General features: G+C 35.8%; 4 non-coding genes across 4 annotated transcripts; all 4 read left to right on the top strand.

Annotated features, from left to right (window-relative positions):
- The first annotated feature begins 2,586 nt into the window (after positions 1 to 2,586).
- Positions 2,587 to 2,671, top strand: LOC118027901 (small nucleolar RNA R21). The gene has a single exon (XR_004683908.1). It is a non-coding gene; the product is annotated as a small nucleolar RNA R21 (small nucleolar RNA).
- Positions 2,672 to 3,044: 373 nt separating this feature from the next.
- On the top strand, positions 3,045 to 3,120 carry LOC118027914 (small nucleolar RNA R21). The gene has a single exon (XR_004683910.1). It is a non-coding gene; the product is annotated as a small nucleolar RNA R21 (small nucleolar RNA).
- Positions 3,121 to 3,566: 446 nt separating this feature from the next.
- LOC118027909 (small nucleolar RNA R21) lies at positions 3,567 to 3,644 on the top strand. The gene has a single exon (XR_004683909.1). It is a non-coding gene; the product is annotated as a small nucleolar RNA R21 (small nucleolar RNA).
- Positions 3,645 to 3,844: 200 nt separating this feature from the next.
- On the top strand, positions 3,845 to 3,943 carry LOC118027894 (small nucleolar RNA Z161/Z228). Its single transcript, XR_004683906.1, has one exon. It is a non-coding gene; the product is annotated as a small nucleolar RNA Z161/Z228 (small nucleolar RNA).
- The last annotated feature ends 11,871 nt before the right edge of the window (positions 3,944 to 15,814 follow it).

Here is a 15,814-nt window from a genome sequence, read left to right as displayed (position 1 = left end):
TCCTCAATGTTATTGTATTACCTCCCTTCCAAGGCAACATACCAAACCAAATTCATCTAGTATGGTGCCTCAACCAAATCTTTGCATGACTTGGCTGTCAAATTCTTCTCCTCAATCAGTCCTCGTCGTTAAGGTTCCTTGAATTCCTAATCACTACAGTATAGCCTTTCTGTTGGCCACAATTCCAGCATAGCTATTTTGCTTCTATCACCCTGATCTTTTATTGACAAAATGCAAAAAACAAACCCCGAGCCTGCCCCACCCAAGACAGTCTTGCCCAGCCACACCCACCTTATCCAAACTGGTCCCAACATGACTAAATTTCATCTTAGCCATTAAACACATGTATGGGATTTATGTGTGCAGTGTCCTTATCACCATCTTTCATAACGATAATATTGAGTTTTTCCCTCTTTGGGTAGTCTCTAGCAGAGTGATTTCCATCACATAAAAAGCAGTAGAAATTTAGTTTTGAACCTGTACCGATTACCTTCCCATCTGACTTTTCATTATCAGCAGCATGTTTAGGTTCTCCCCCACCAAATTTCTTCTTCTTTTTCATCCCATCCTTCCCCTTAAGGTTTAACATAAACTAAGAAGCTCCAGTAGTCCCTTCGCTGGTTTTTACTTTAAAGTCTGCCAATCCATCGACAACAACAATGGTTAAAGACAAATATGAAATCTTCTGCCTCCTTAACTCTAACTATACCCACGACTGAAGTCCAAACAGAAAGTTGAACAATTTATCCTCCTTGGACATGTTGTCAATATCTAGGATCAAAGAATTGAATCTCTTCATGTAAACCCTCACTGATCCATCATGCCTTAACCTTTTCAAGTCTCCCCTTGCAATCCAGGACATGTTGGGTAGAAATTTTTCCTTTAACTCCTGTTTTAGACCCTCTCATGTCTTCTTTTTGGCTTGTCTAACATTTATGTCCTCTTTGGTCCTTGTTCGCCACCATAACTTTGTATCACCCGTTAGGTACATCATCGCGATGTCCACTTGACCATCAACATAGATTTTGGCCACACTAAAATAACGTTCCATATCCCACAAAAAGTTCTCCAAATCCTTTGAACTCCTTGTTTCAGCAAATGGTTTCGATTCTAAAACCTTTGGCTTGAAGGATCCAACACCCTCAGTATTGTTTGCAACTGCCTTCTCAAGACAAACAACTTTTCATCGACAACCTACCGCTTACGACCTGTTTCTGCCGCAAGTTCGACATACTGTCCATCAGCCTTTTTAGTGATATCCATTGCCAACTCTACCCTATCATGAAATGAATAATCTTCATCTTTAGGAATCTGACCCATCAAGCCCTCAAGATGCGTCAATCTTTCCTGAATTGCCTTCATAGCATTAGGCATATGAAGTTCAGCCACCAATTTCACAACTATCCCAATGATGGCTCTCCCAAATCAGTCAGTCGATTTGTCCATAAAACAATCTCGTCATCCTGCCAAGAATGTAACCACATTCTAATACCAATTATCACAGGGTTAATTTCTCGTAGAAATTTTCAGCTACTATATAACAGTCTAGTCCTACTAGACTCAACCTTTTCTTTATTGATTCACTCGTATTTGCCTAGCAACTAAGTGTTTCTCCTCACTAAGAGGTTTCCTCACACTCTCCCTTGTTATGAGACAAGCAAAACACATAATAGAAAGGACGTAATGTATATTAAACACACAAGTTATTATAGGAATCAATCCGAACCTTTATTAATCTCAATAACAAAGGAAATACACAAATCCATATGTGTGTGCTATGCATAAAACTTGCATGCTATACATTTCTGGCTACACAGCCAAGGCTCTCTAGTCTATTTATAAACAAGCATATAAAAGGTTACAAAGTATATAATTACCATTCCTATATTTTAGGAAGTAGTGAGACACTTTCTCCCATGTTCTCTTGAATTTAGTGGGAGGTTTTGACCTCTGATACTAGTATATTGAGGAGCAATCTCAGTTATGTTTTCATGTTTAATAACCATGTCTCTATGTTTCGAACATTCATTTTTCCCACGAAGCCATTATCGTAACTGTTGTAACAACCCATCAACACTGCTGTGTAATTGCCGGTCTATGTTGCCAAATTTATTGTGTTTGTCATGTACCTTGAACTGTCCTTTATTAAAGTAGTGTTTTCGTGAAGTCATGGACTATCCATTGTCCAAACTTATTTTTAGCACTTGTTATCAATTCTGCCGACACTATCTATTACTATCAACACCGTCGATCTCATCAATGTTGCTGATTTTGATAGTGCTGTTGAATTTGAAATTGTGCCATTTCAGTAGTGTTTTTCGTTAGTGTGTGTGTATATATATATATATATATAAAAGGACCGAACACCAGATTTCTTGGTTTGCTTTGTCAATTTAAATATTTTCAATTTATTTTTTTATTTAAATTATAATATTGGAAAAAAAAGTATATAAAGCTAAAGTTTAGGAGGTAAAACAGTAAGTAACAAATTGAAAGCGCTGCCATTTTTGTTCTTGTTTCTACAAATACAAAAGCTAATCAATCTTCTTCACTAACACTCTACTCGTGAGATTTTCCATTGGTTTGTATCCCTATGAAGAGTGAACTGATTTTTCAATTAAAAGTAGTGGGCTGATCTCCATTGATGATCACTAACCAATTCTGAGGGATGTGCCACTTCTTCTGTTCGGTTTTTGTCATTTCTTTGTTCAATATGTTTGCAAAGTAGTTTTCTTGTTTAAAAAAAATTGGGTTTTGCTTTAAGTCGGATTTTTTTTACTGGGTCCATTCAAAATGGCTTAAGAAGTTCATGATTTGTACCCATTGGAAACGCCCGTTTTTATTTTGAGATTCTATCGTTTGCTTTGATGGGTCTTACAATGTGAATTGGATTGGTGAATCATTTTGTTGATTCCCAATACGGAGAAATTAAGGAATATTTGCTTGTCCAAGATAAACTGTGGAAAATGAGTGGTTTTCTTGAATGAAAGTGTGTATGTGTTTATACATGCATTTGCTATTGGTTTCCTGGTGATATTGTTTTGTGTCCCTATGAAGAATAGAACTGAAAGTAAAAGTAATGAACTGATTCTGCTTGACGAACAATGTATCTGAGGGATACATTTTATCTTTCTTGTTTATTTGTACATTTTATATACAATATCTTAAGTTTGTACACGATCACACACTCTTGCTTGCTATAACATACCGTTTGGCTTGCAATTTCCTGTTTCGTATCCATGTGAAATATTGTGCTATTATATGATATTCATTCCTGAATCATGTACTGTTAAATGAGTTTGTTGAATGGAGAAGTTTGGGTTGGGACGGAGGACTTTTGTTTGCCTAGGAAGTAGCAGATTCTGAAATGCCTTTGTGGAATTATGCTATTATGACCAAAGAAAATTTTAGTGGATATGTTCTCATGTCAAAAAGATTCAGGAAAAAGATTTCAGAAAGTTGATTTATGTTTTCAAAGCTAGAACAAATGGTTGCTTATGCGTGCTTTCATTTTCTTCACTTGAGCCCATCAGAATTTATTGTTCAATGCTAGATTGAACATTGCACATCTCTGTGATGAGCGATTTGAAATTGAAAGGTAGTGGACTGATATCTATTGATGAAGAAAATAATTATGAAAGATGTGCATTTCTTTTAAGATAACCTGATCAAATTATTTACTGGTAATGTAATATATTGTCAAAATAATTCAAGCTTTGTGTTTTATTCTCACGCATTGCTATTAGTTAATTGGAGTTTCCGTGAGGTCTCTGATCCCTCACACACTCCACTTCCTCTGTTGTCATTGTTTGTGTATGTTTGGAGAGTCCTACATGACGTGTTGAAACCAAATGATGAATTTGGATGTAAATTTCTCACGATGGTCATCGGAGATTCTTCAAGTTTCAGTGTTTTATTCAATTATCCAATGCTCCTGATGGTTTCATCTCTCTATTATAAGAACTTATTCAAGGAAGAAAAGATACTGATAATGATAGCAAGTAAAACAACTGCATTCTAAACGGTCTTCAATTTGTTTCTCCTTCTCTGTTCACATTTGATTGGTGCCTATTACGTAGCAACATTTGCCAAAGTTTCTGCAAGCATGTTTATTTTTAAATGCCTTCTTGGTTCTTACTGCTGTTAAATAATCAATATTCTGCATTAATGTTTTGAGTTTACATGTTGATCTTTGTTTATTTCTTTCAAGGATCGTCGCATCAGTACTGTACACCATTCCTGTATGCACTAATTTCAGTTGGTGCTGCCAGCTTGGAAGTGGGAGGTTTTTAAAGGTGGAGGAGCTGTTAATGGACAAAACAAGAAAAAGAAAAAAGCTGCTACAGAGGAGGTTGAAATTGTTCATGTGGCCATCTCCAGTTCTCCTTTACGGTCATGCATTGCCCAGTTTTATGGTTGTGCATTTCTGGATTTGCTGAACAAGTTTGAAGCAGGTCAGTATCTTAAAATCGTGTCCAGCTTCATATTTTAATTTCTTATCCAGAATATCGCTCATGCAATTGATGATTACTTGTTCAAATTGCTGCCATGCTTCCTCTCCTCTATCAGGTTTCTAAGTAATTCCTGCTGCAGTGTTTCATCGTTAAGAAGCTAGTCTGGAATTTCTAGTTGGAACCCGTCACCTCAATGTAGTGTAATGGCACCCGTGATAATTTGAAGGAAAGTTACCAGAGTCCCAAGACGTGGAATACTATTCATTATAATAATTGTAATAGTATAGTTAAAACTTTGAACTTGGCATTGATGGTAAAGTGTTTTTTTCACTATTATATAATTGTTTTTTTGAACTGTATGAAGTAGGATGGTAATTTTGTTTTTAAATGTACAATAAAATTATTTATTTAATTCTGAAATAAAATAATCTGATGCCTATTTCTTTGGGATATTTTTATACTTTTAAGTTTTTTTTTAACAGTGTAATTACTATAAATTGATATCCTTAAAGTCTCTTACGATGGTTTTTTTGTTATTTTGTATTGTTTTTATTATAAATTTTAATTACATTCAGCAGGAGTATTGTTATAAATTATATTTATATTTTTTTAAAAAAACCTTATTGGTGCATGGAGTTTATTCAGCCATCATGCGTCACATTTTAAGGTAGTGTTTTTAAGTTTAACTCATGTTTTTTTAATTGTTATTTTTTTTTTGTTTTAATAAGATTTTTAATATTGGCTTAAAATAAATTTTTTTAATTAGACTTGAATTTAAAGTTTTACGGGTTAAGAATTTTTAAGATTTGACCTGTTATATAATGTTTTTTCTAGGTTTGTTTTGTTTTAAAATTTTATAATCATGTTTTATTATTTATTATTTATTTTATTTGGAATTATTTTTTAATTTTTTAATTAAATTGCTTCTCTTTAGTTTTTTTCTATTAAATTTTATCATTATTTTTTTGTTGTTTTTGCTAGGTGTTTATGAATACTTTTTTTATTTTTTTTTATAATCATGATGACTTATTATATTTTGTTTTTATAATCATGATGACTTATTTTTCAAATTTATCTTTTAATATAAATTATTTTTTTTAATTTCATCATTTAATATTTATTTTATTTTGAATTAATCTTTATAGTTTTTTTATTATATAATTAAATAAAAAAACTCATTTAAATTACAAGTTTGATAAGTTAACCTAAATTAATATGAATTAATATAATATAATATTATTTTGATATTTTTTTTATAAAAACTTTATCTAAGAAACTTTTTTATATTAAAATAACTTGACATGACTTGTAGAATAGCGGGAGAATAACCTAGTTTTAGACTAAAAAATAAAGAAGTATCTCTTTGAGTACATAGCAAAATAGAAAATAACTTACCTACCTCTCATTCCTCAACACCAAAAAAAATAATCATATATTATCGAATAAAAATAAATGTAATTTCACAAGTGGTTTATAATTGAAATCATAGCCCATATATCCTTTTTATTTATTTATTTTTAAGACAAAAATCATAGCGTTTTTGGCAAGCAAAGAAAAAAAAAATGTTTTGACTATTTGGGCTAGCACAAATATTACTGGAGTAAACGATTAATAATGCATAAGCTACGTATACAGTTAAAGAGGATATTTCACATTATAATTATTTTTTAAAATATTTTTTATTTAAAAATATATTCATATAATATATATATATATATATATATATATATAATTTTTAAAAATTATTTTTGATATAATATAAAATATCAAAACAATTTAAAAATATTAAAAATATTATTTTTTTAATGAAAAATTAAAAAAAATATAATTTACATTGTGTTTTGGTAGAGTATGGATAGTGCTTTGTCCGGTCCAAAACTCTGCCCGTACCCGATCTGAAATATAGACATGACCTTAAAGTTCAAGAAATATACATTTATACCCACCTAAGATAAACTAGGGCTTCTCACTTAACTCTCCAGCCGAATCCTCCCATCTCTTCTTCTGTTCCTCTTGCTCTCCAGTCCTCTCCATTCTCCAGCAGACCTGTCGGCGGCAGTAAGTCTGCACCTAAGGTTGGTTTATTGTGTCTCTGTGTTCGATTCTTCCTAATTGTATTTCTATGCTAAAATCTTTGGACGAACTGATCACCAGACATTCTGATTTTCTTATTAGTGTAAGGGTGGGAAGTTGGACATTCGAAACACCGGTGCACCTCTTGTTGACCTTTCCTCTGGAGAGTTTGATATTAGCACCTTGCAGGTAATTTCTTTCATTTTTCCTTAAACTATGGCTGTGACATGTGGCAGAAGCTGAAGATTTTGTTGGTTGCAGACTCATTTTGCATTTTATTAGATTATCGTTCGGGAATTCGCATATGTGAAAATCTCATCATTTTAGCTAAGGTACTATTCTAGTTGAACAGAAGAGTATTGATAAAGCATTGAAGGACTGGAAAATGCAAAACTTGTATCTAGAATCTGTTCTGATGTCTTTTGCAGAAACCATAAGAAATGAAAAGGAGAAAATAAGCATTGTGAGTGAGAAATGGACTGTTTTACACCACCTGCTCTCCTCCAGGAGGGGAAAATGCAAAACTTGTATAATGCAAATTCTGGTAGTAATTAATTAATAAGTGAGAAAGCGTAGAACAATGGAAGGATTATGGCTGGTTGTTTTGGTGATTTTTGCAATGGCTTTGTCTGTTTAAAGCCTTTTGAAAACAGAGATGGCAGAGTCTCGTTATCATCCCAAGCCTCAAATTTACCTTCACCTCTAGACGAAGAAGCAAAAACTTTCTGATAAACGCCTTCACGATCATGATTTCATAACCCTTGATGTTATAAATGCTTTTTTTTTTCCCATTCTAAGTTAATTCGCAGTACTAAGAGCTTGAGACCAAGTCACTCTCTTTGATCTGGTTTAAAAACTTACCATATATTCATACCTTAATGTTTGTAGACATTTTCTTGAGAATAATGATATTAGTGTCGACTAATGACATTAGTGTTGCCTATTGAGAGGATTTGAATTTTAGTGTGACACTACCCTCTTGACAGACCTCCCACCCTTTCCATCTTCTTACAGCACTAAAACCCTCACCCCTCCACTCCCTTCCCCTATTGACTTGTGAGTAATCTAGATCTTGGTTTTCAATTTTATGTAATTTTTTATTTGGGCATGCAATTTTTTCTTTTCCTTTTTTGTATGGACTAGATTTATGTTATCACTAAACTCGGGTCTTGCTTATTTCTAAATTTGGCTCACTGTCTCTTTGTAATTTTTCTGGTGTTCATGTTTATTAAATTTTAGTAATAGATTTAGCAACAGCTAGGGAAATGCATCTGGGTTTTAATCAATCCTTGCATTCTAGGACATACTATTTTCGTTTTGGAAATTATCCTTTTGCTAAGAAAAAGTTGGGTTTTTGATGCTTAGTCAGGTTCTAATTAATCCTTTGTTTACCAATGTGTTATCTTGCTATTTTCGCTGTGGGAATCCCCCCTAGGTAAGATTTTGATAAACAGTTTATTTTTCTGAAATTTGTAAATTGTTAAAAGGTTTCTATAGTGGAACTCTGTTTTAGAAATTCGATTTGCAGTTGACAATAATTGGGTTTCTTTCTTGAGTAATAGACTATGCTGGGTTTGATTCTTAAAGTTTTCTTTTACCCTTGTGCATAGTTGTAGGGTTAAGGTCATACTTTAGCTGTTTTTCATAATGGAGATTTTCGACTGCATTTTGATAATTTTCTGTTTGTTGTTTTATTTTGTTCTTTAAATTTCTACGTGGTATGATTTGAAATAATTATTTGAAATAATTACTGAATGATTAAAGTTTTTCTATTTGAAAAGTTTCTTATTGAATTATGTTTGTTGTGTTTTGTTTGTTTTTTAGGGGAGAAGCCTGTTGGTTAAGATGGAAGTACGCAAAGAGAATCGGAATATAAGAGATAACCACCGTCGCTTGCTCGCAGAGAAATTTGAATTGAAGCGAAACCTTTACAAGGCACTTGTTAGAGATCCCACACTTCCTCAGGAGATGCGTGAGCTACATGCATATAAGCTGGCCAAGTTGCCAAGGAACAGTTCCTTTACACGAGTGAGAAACCGATGTGTTTTCACTGGTCGTCCTCGTGGTGTTTATCAGCTGTTTAGGATGTCTCGTCTTGTTTTCCGTTCATTGGCAAGCCAAGGTCTGTTGGAGGGCATAAGGAAGGCGTCCTGGTAATCCAGATTAACAGGACATGGATTGGATTGACTCACAGCTAGAGTTGCTCGAGCAAAGGATGTAATGGGTTATATCCTCAACTTGGAGTATTGTCTTGTTAAATATATTATGCAGTTTACAGTTTTGACTTGAGAAAATGTTTTGTTGGTGGTGCTTTTGATTTTAGAATAAAGATGGGTCCTGTTCTTATATTTTCTATCTGTAGCATTTGGAATTGATTTGTGCATAACCTTCAAATTTTTGTGTTTTATAAAATTCTAGACTATTCTTTTATTACATCATTCTGTATTTGCCCTGTCAAGGCACACATTTGTGATCCGGGCCTTTAGGAACTGAACCATTATGCATAGAATGGTGTACAAGCTAAACCACTATTATCCCATAGATAACAATGCAGGAGCCTGATCCCTTACCTTCTTGGCCAAAAACTGCAGTGGGTTTGACAGAAGTAGCGTCATCATAAAGATGTTGGCAACTATATCTGCTCTTCTATGCACTTTAAAGTCTTGGAAGAACAAATAAAATTCAACATTTGCAGGGATCAATACTCAAGTCCAACTGACGCCAGCAAAACTCAAAATTGCATGTGATAATCTAAAACAGAATAGTCTAATGAATTTATGATGCGTGACCAGAACATTTCTTACTGGAAATTTGAAAAAAGAAACTAGTGATTGCATATGTTTGGTGTGTTTCGAATGCTGGAATATATGTTTGGTATGCTAGATCTTATTGATCAAACTGGATTAAATAAGTCTAAGTTAATCTTTAAATTATATTTTAAAACTATAATAATAATTATTTTTATTCATAAATTGATATAGATCAACTCAAGTTAACATTTTCAATCAATGACTCATGACTTGTTCTAGATTAATTTTTAAGTTGAGTTTTAAAAATTATAATAATAACTTTTTATTTTTTATTTTTACGTTAACTTAGATCAATCCGGGTTGACATGGATCAATCCGAGTTGACCTTCCTGACCTATGATCCAATTATTGTTTCGAGTCAATTTTTGAGTCGAGTTTTAAAATTATGATATTAACAATTTTTATTTTTATGTTGAAACAGGTCAACTTAGATTGACTATAATGATCTGTGACTTTGACTTTGTCCCAGATCAACCTTTTAATTGGGTTTTAAAACTATAATAATAATAATTATTTTTATCTTTATATTAACCTGAGTTATTGATCAACCCGACTCATGATCTAGGTTTAAAGATTAGGATAATAATATTTTTTATCCTTATATTGATTCGGGTTAATAATCAACCCAACCCGTGAGTTAGCTTGGCCCTTAGTTGGATTTTAAAATTATAATAATAACTATTTTTATTCTTATATTGACATGGTTAATGGTCAATCCAACTCGTGATCAGGTTCTAGTTTTGAGTAGACACCCGAGTTAGATTTTAAAATTATGATAATAATTATTTTTATTCTCACATTGATTCTAGTCAATGGTCAATTCAACTCGAAACTCAGTCCTGATCTAGAATCGATCTCCAAGTTATGTTTTAAAATTATAATAATAATTATTTTTATTTTTGTATTAACTATGATCTTTTAAGGATCTGTTTCATCTTGCCAGTGCAATAGCTTCCTGCCGGAGCTGTGCACCCCACCGGTAATGGCTAACCAGCCTCCACCCCTAGCCATCCTGCAGCCTGTAACCTCCTCTACAGCCTAACCGAATGTTTTCTCCACAAACAAGGAGTTTTAGCTTTCTGTCATCACCTTTTTTTCCCCGTAACCCCACTTTTTCCTTTTTCTTGCAAGTCTGTAATAGCCCCTTCCCCCATGCAGCAACGACCACCTGCACCGACCAGTTTCCCTTCTCCTCACAGCCAGGACGCCCCACTCACACGCCAAACAATGGAACCGGCATCACACTCCACCACTAAAAACCATCCAGCTAACCCCAAACCATCCCCTGCCGCACCCACCAAACCTTCTCAGCAAACTCAGCGTCCCTTGAACTTAGATAACCATCCACCCGAAACCACCACGCCCAACACATTGGCTGAAAGAGTTAGAGTCACTGACACAAGCACAAGGTTTACACTTGACCTCATACCAAGACAACAAGCAGGCAATCGTCTCAAGATCTCAGAGGAGGTGTTAATGGACACTGCTGAGCAATGGAATAGGTGCATGGTGGGTTTCTTTCCAGGCTTCAAAATGCCTTATCACACCGTCAACACTATAGCCTCACAAGCTTGGAAACACAGAGGTCTGAAACTTGTTATGACCACCTCAAATGGCTTCATGATCTTCCGCTTCAAGTCAGAAACAGAGATGCAGGCAATCCTTGAAAAAGGCCCTTGGATGTTTGGAGGCAAAACCATTGTGTTGCAGCAGTGGCACCCCCGATACCAATTCGACAAAAACAAGATATCCAAGATTCCAGTTTGGATCCCGCTCTATGGACTTCCATTCCCTTTATGGTCATAGAAGGGCCTGAGCCTAGCAGCCAACATGGTAAGGAAACCTTTATGTTGCGATGAGCAAACTTTCAGAAGCACTAGATTGGAATATGCCCGAGTCTGTGTAGAAATTGATGTTGCACTCCTCTTTGTGCACAGTTTTGAGATTTACAACCCCCTATCTTCATAACCTATAACTACAAAAGCTGAATAGCCTCCTAAATGTGAAAAATGTAAGCTCTTCGGCCACTCCTGCCCTCTACAAAAATGTAAGCTATAGCAACTACTGCTCTTCCAGTTGATGGTCACACAACTCACCTCACAGGCCCCACCATAACGCATACCTATGTAATCCATCCCTCTGCTACCAAAACTGATGTTCACAGCAAAACAAGCCAACCCCCTACCACAAACATTGCTTCTAGCCACTCAATTCATTTCCCTGCCCCCTAGCTAATCACAACAGAACCCCACAAGCCCCTCCTCTTATCCCTATTACAGAAGGAAATCAGCATCCTGCTAAGACTCCCAGGCACAGAAGATTCTGGATCAGACAATGACTCAGGTCATGATATCCTTACCTTTTAAACAAAACCAACTACCTCTAGTTGGTCTATCACCCTGTATGGAAGGCAAAATGGACTCTTTGTGTAGCCATAGTGAAACATCATCAACAGCCTTAGCGGTCTCCATTGAAGCTTCATCAGCCCTGACAGTGATCAGCATGTTACATCCCCCTCCCACTCTCAAAAAATAGTTAGGAAAAGAAAAGGAGGAAAGAAATGAAAAGAGGCCAAGGGCCTCTAATCGTTGGCTAGTTTTCTCACCATCCCAACCAAATAAATGTTCACCAATGGCAGCTGGAACATACGGGGCCTTAACAACCTCCAGAAAGAAAAAGTAGTCCATGACTGGACTCTCAAACACCACCTTGATATTATAGGTTTAGTTGAAACCAAAGTTGCTTCTAATAATCTGGCTTCAGTTGAATCTGGCCTTGCCCTACCTGCATGGAGCTTTCTATCTCACTTGCATGCCTCTGCTAACTGCAGAATTTTGATCGGATGGAACCCTTTTAAATACAACCTTACTTGTGTTTATCTCTCCCAATAATGTTTAACTTGTGATGTTACTTCCCTCTTCAACAACTCAACCCTTAGAATCACCTTTATTTATGGCCTCAACATCCTAGCAAACAGGAGAAACTTATAGGAAAACATCTACCAATCAAGCCATCTCAGTGCAGTCAGCCCATGGATCTTGAAGGGGGACTTCAATGCAATCTTAAAGCCTGATGATAGGATATGAGGAGACACTACTTGGCACAGCCTCCAAGATGACTTTAGTGCTTGCATCCATTCTGCTGAACTCCTCCAAATCCCCTACACAGGGCTGAAGTACACATGGAATAATGGACAGCATGGGGAGAATACAATCCAAAGGAAACTAAACTGGATTTTTGGCAACCAAGCTCTTTATGAATCTTGGCCAGCAGCTCACGCAGAATTCCTGCCAAGGAGCCACTCTAACCATAGTGCCATGGTCTTCGATCTTGAAATGCCCAACCACCAGCAATGCACTCCCTTTAAATTCCTGAACCTATGGGCAGACAAAGAAGATTTCCTCACTAGAATTAACTCTATATTGTAGACTCAAATCAGAGGCAACCCAATGTATTTGTTCGCAACAAAACTTCGCCTTGTAAAGGCTGCACTGAAGACTGCACCGTCATCATTCTAGCCACATCTCCAGCAGAGTGGCTCTAGCTAAAGCTGACTGGAATGCCACCCAAATCAGTTTGGATGAAAATCCCACAGCTACTGACAACCGAACCAAAGAAAGGGACCTAGCCAAACAATACATGCAACTATGCAAAGATGAGGAAGCCTTTTATAAACAGAAATCCAGGATACAATGGCTCCAGCTTGGTGACAGGAACACAAAATTCTTCTATAAATCCTTGCTGCATCGACAGGCTCGAAACATAATTATTTGCTTACTGGATGAGGCAAGAACTATATCAAGGACCAGCCTGTTAGAGAATAATATAAATCATATTTTGAAAACTCAACTAACAGTTTAAGCTATTGAGTTAAAATAATTATTTGACATGGTATCAAAGCCTTGATGACCGATTGATCATGAGTTCGAATCTCACTACTCCTATTTATTTGATAAAAATTAAGCACAAGGTAATGTGGACTTGTACAAGTTTTAAGCCTAAAAAGCATTAATTTAAGAGGATCTGTTAGAGAATAATATAAATCATATCTTGAAAACTCACCTAACAGTTTAAGCTATTGGGTTGTGATGATTTTTTAACACAACCAACCTTAGGGAAGATGAAAGCAAACTACTTTAAAGAACTCCTAATAGCTCTCACCCCTTATATTGAAAGTAACATCACTTTGCTCTTCCCCAATGCAATTTCAGATGCATCAATCTTAGAGCTTTCTCAACCTATCACTATCGGGGTAATAGAATATGCCTTGTTCTCCATCCCAGATGACAAGGCACCCGACCCAGATGGATACACTGCCTTCTTCTTTAAACACTACTGGAATATTCTTGGGGCAGACCTTACAAGCGCAACCAGGTTCTTCTTTTCAAGCAACACCTTACCTAAATGTGTTAATGCCACCAGAATAGCCCTAGTCCCAAAGGTTGAGAGCCCCTCATGAATGAATGACTACCGCCTCATCTCCTGCTCTAATGTTATGTACAAATGCATCTTTAAAATTATTGCAGCTAGACTAAGGCCTACCTTGTCGAACATTATTGCCCCCTCTCAATCAACCTTCTTACCTGGTAGGCGGATCTCTGATGCCATCCTTCTTATACAAAAGTTAATGCACAACTACCACATTAGCAATGGTCCTGCCTGATGTGCCCTAAAGATAGACCTAAACAAAGCTTTCGACATTGTTAACTGGTCATTCATCCTTGCAAGCCTTTCTGCTATTGGTATCCCCCAATGCAGGATAACCTAAATCCACATCTGTGTTACCTCACCTCACTTCACCATTAATGTGAATGAGGAGCTGCATGGTCTCTTTAAATCCTCTAGGGACATTTGCCAATGAGATCCTCTCTCACCTTATTTATTTGTCCTCGCAATGAAAGGGCTGGGGGCCATACTTCATAAGGCCACCCAAAACCCCAAATTTAGTTTTAATTAGAGATGCAAGAAAAATACTATCACTTATCTTTGTTTTGCAGATGACTTGATGACGTTCTGCAATGCTAGTAAAGACTCAGTGGAGATTTTGAAGTCATCTTTGAACAACTTCTCACAGCTATCTGGCCTAAACATCAACCATTCTAAAAGTTCCCTATACCTCTCAGGTATGGATGTTGAGCTCCAGAACACCCTAAAGGATTATCTTGGCTTCCAATAGATGGCATTGCCAGTCAAATACCTTGGTGTTCTCCTCATCTCCAAGAGACTTACTCACACGAATTGTCTTCTATTGGTAGAAAGAATCACTTCCAAAGTCAAGCTCTGGACCTCGACCTCCTAGACATATGCAGGACGAGTACGACTTATCAAATATGTGTTCTTCTCTACTCAGGTATACTGGTCCTCTATCTTCATCCTCCCTTGCTCCATTGACAAGAAGCTTGAGAGCATTATTGCTGTTTTTTTATGGAAAGGAACTTCTCTCACCCCAATTGGTGCTAAGGTCACTTGGACCTCAATCTGTTACCCCCTAGAGGAAAGAGGCCTTGGTATAAAATAGCTTAAAACATGGAACATAATAGCCACTATGAAACACATATGAAACCTTCTAACAGACAGACAATCTATATGGGTTACTTAGGTGCATACCATCCTTCTTCATGGGAGATCTCTTTGGCACATCAACGTTCCTGTTGAAGTTGGCTTCAAGGTTGCTGACAAAGACTTTGTCTATTTCTGTTTCTTTATTTTTTGCAATAATAAATAGTTGTCCTAGTCTCTAGGAGATTGTTAGTCTTTTAGTTTGTTAACAAATCATGGCTTAATTTGTTGCTATAAGTTAGCATTTCAGTTTGTTTTTTTTTTTTTCTACAAATATGTAACAATTGCAGTAAACATTTATACAATCTATTCCTTTCATTCTTGATAAAACAGTAACAATAAGTTGACTTGGTAAAACAAAAAAAAGGAGAACTCTCAAAGACTATATTGAATATTTTGAAATATAAAAAGTGCTTGTAAGGTAATGCTTACATTGTCTATTTATTCTACTTGTAACATGCACAATTAATTATACCTATTGAATGCCATTTAAATTTTGGTGTACAATACTCATGACCTTTTTGTCTTCATTATGCACCTATAAAGTTGTGCTTTAAATTCCTCTGCCAAACATTCTGCATCAGAATCCTCCACTTTAAAAGAACTCGCCCCCGAGTTATCTTCAGAATAAAGAGCTTCATCTTCATGATACTTATACAAATCTGTAACATTAAAGGTGCTTGAAATTCCCATTGATGCAGGCAGGTCAATAACATAGGCATTATCATTGATCTTGCTCAAAATCTTATAAGGTCTATACTTACGCGGCTTCAGCTTGCTGTAGGTTCCAACAGGGAATCGCTCTTTTCTGAGAAACACCATAACATAATCTCCTTCATTGAAAACTTTAGCATGCCTATACTTGTCTGCATCAGCTTTGTACATAGCATTGGTTTTTTCCAGCTTATATCGCATTTT

Source organism: Populus alba, chromosome 1 (genome assembly GCF_005239225.2).
Source record: "Populus alba chromosome 1, ASM523922v2, whole genome shotgun sequence".
Lineage (NCBI taxonomy): Eukaryota > Viridiplantae > Streptophyta > Magnoliopsida > Malpighiales > Salicaceae > Populus > Populus alba.
Note: the sequence above shows the minus strand (reverse complement) of the source record. Positions and strands in the feature narration are given on the sequence as shown.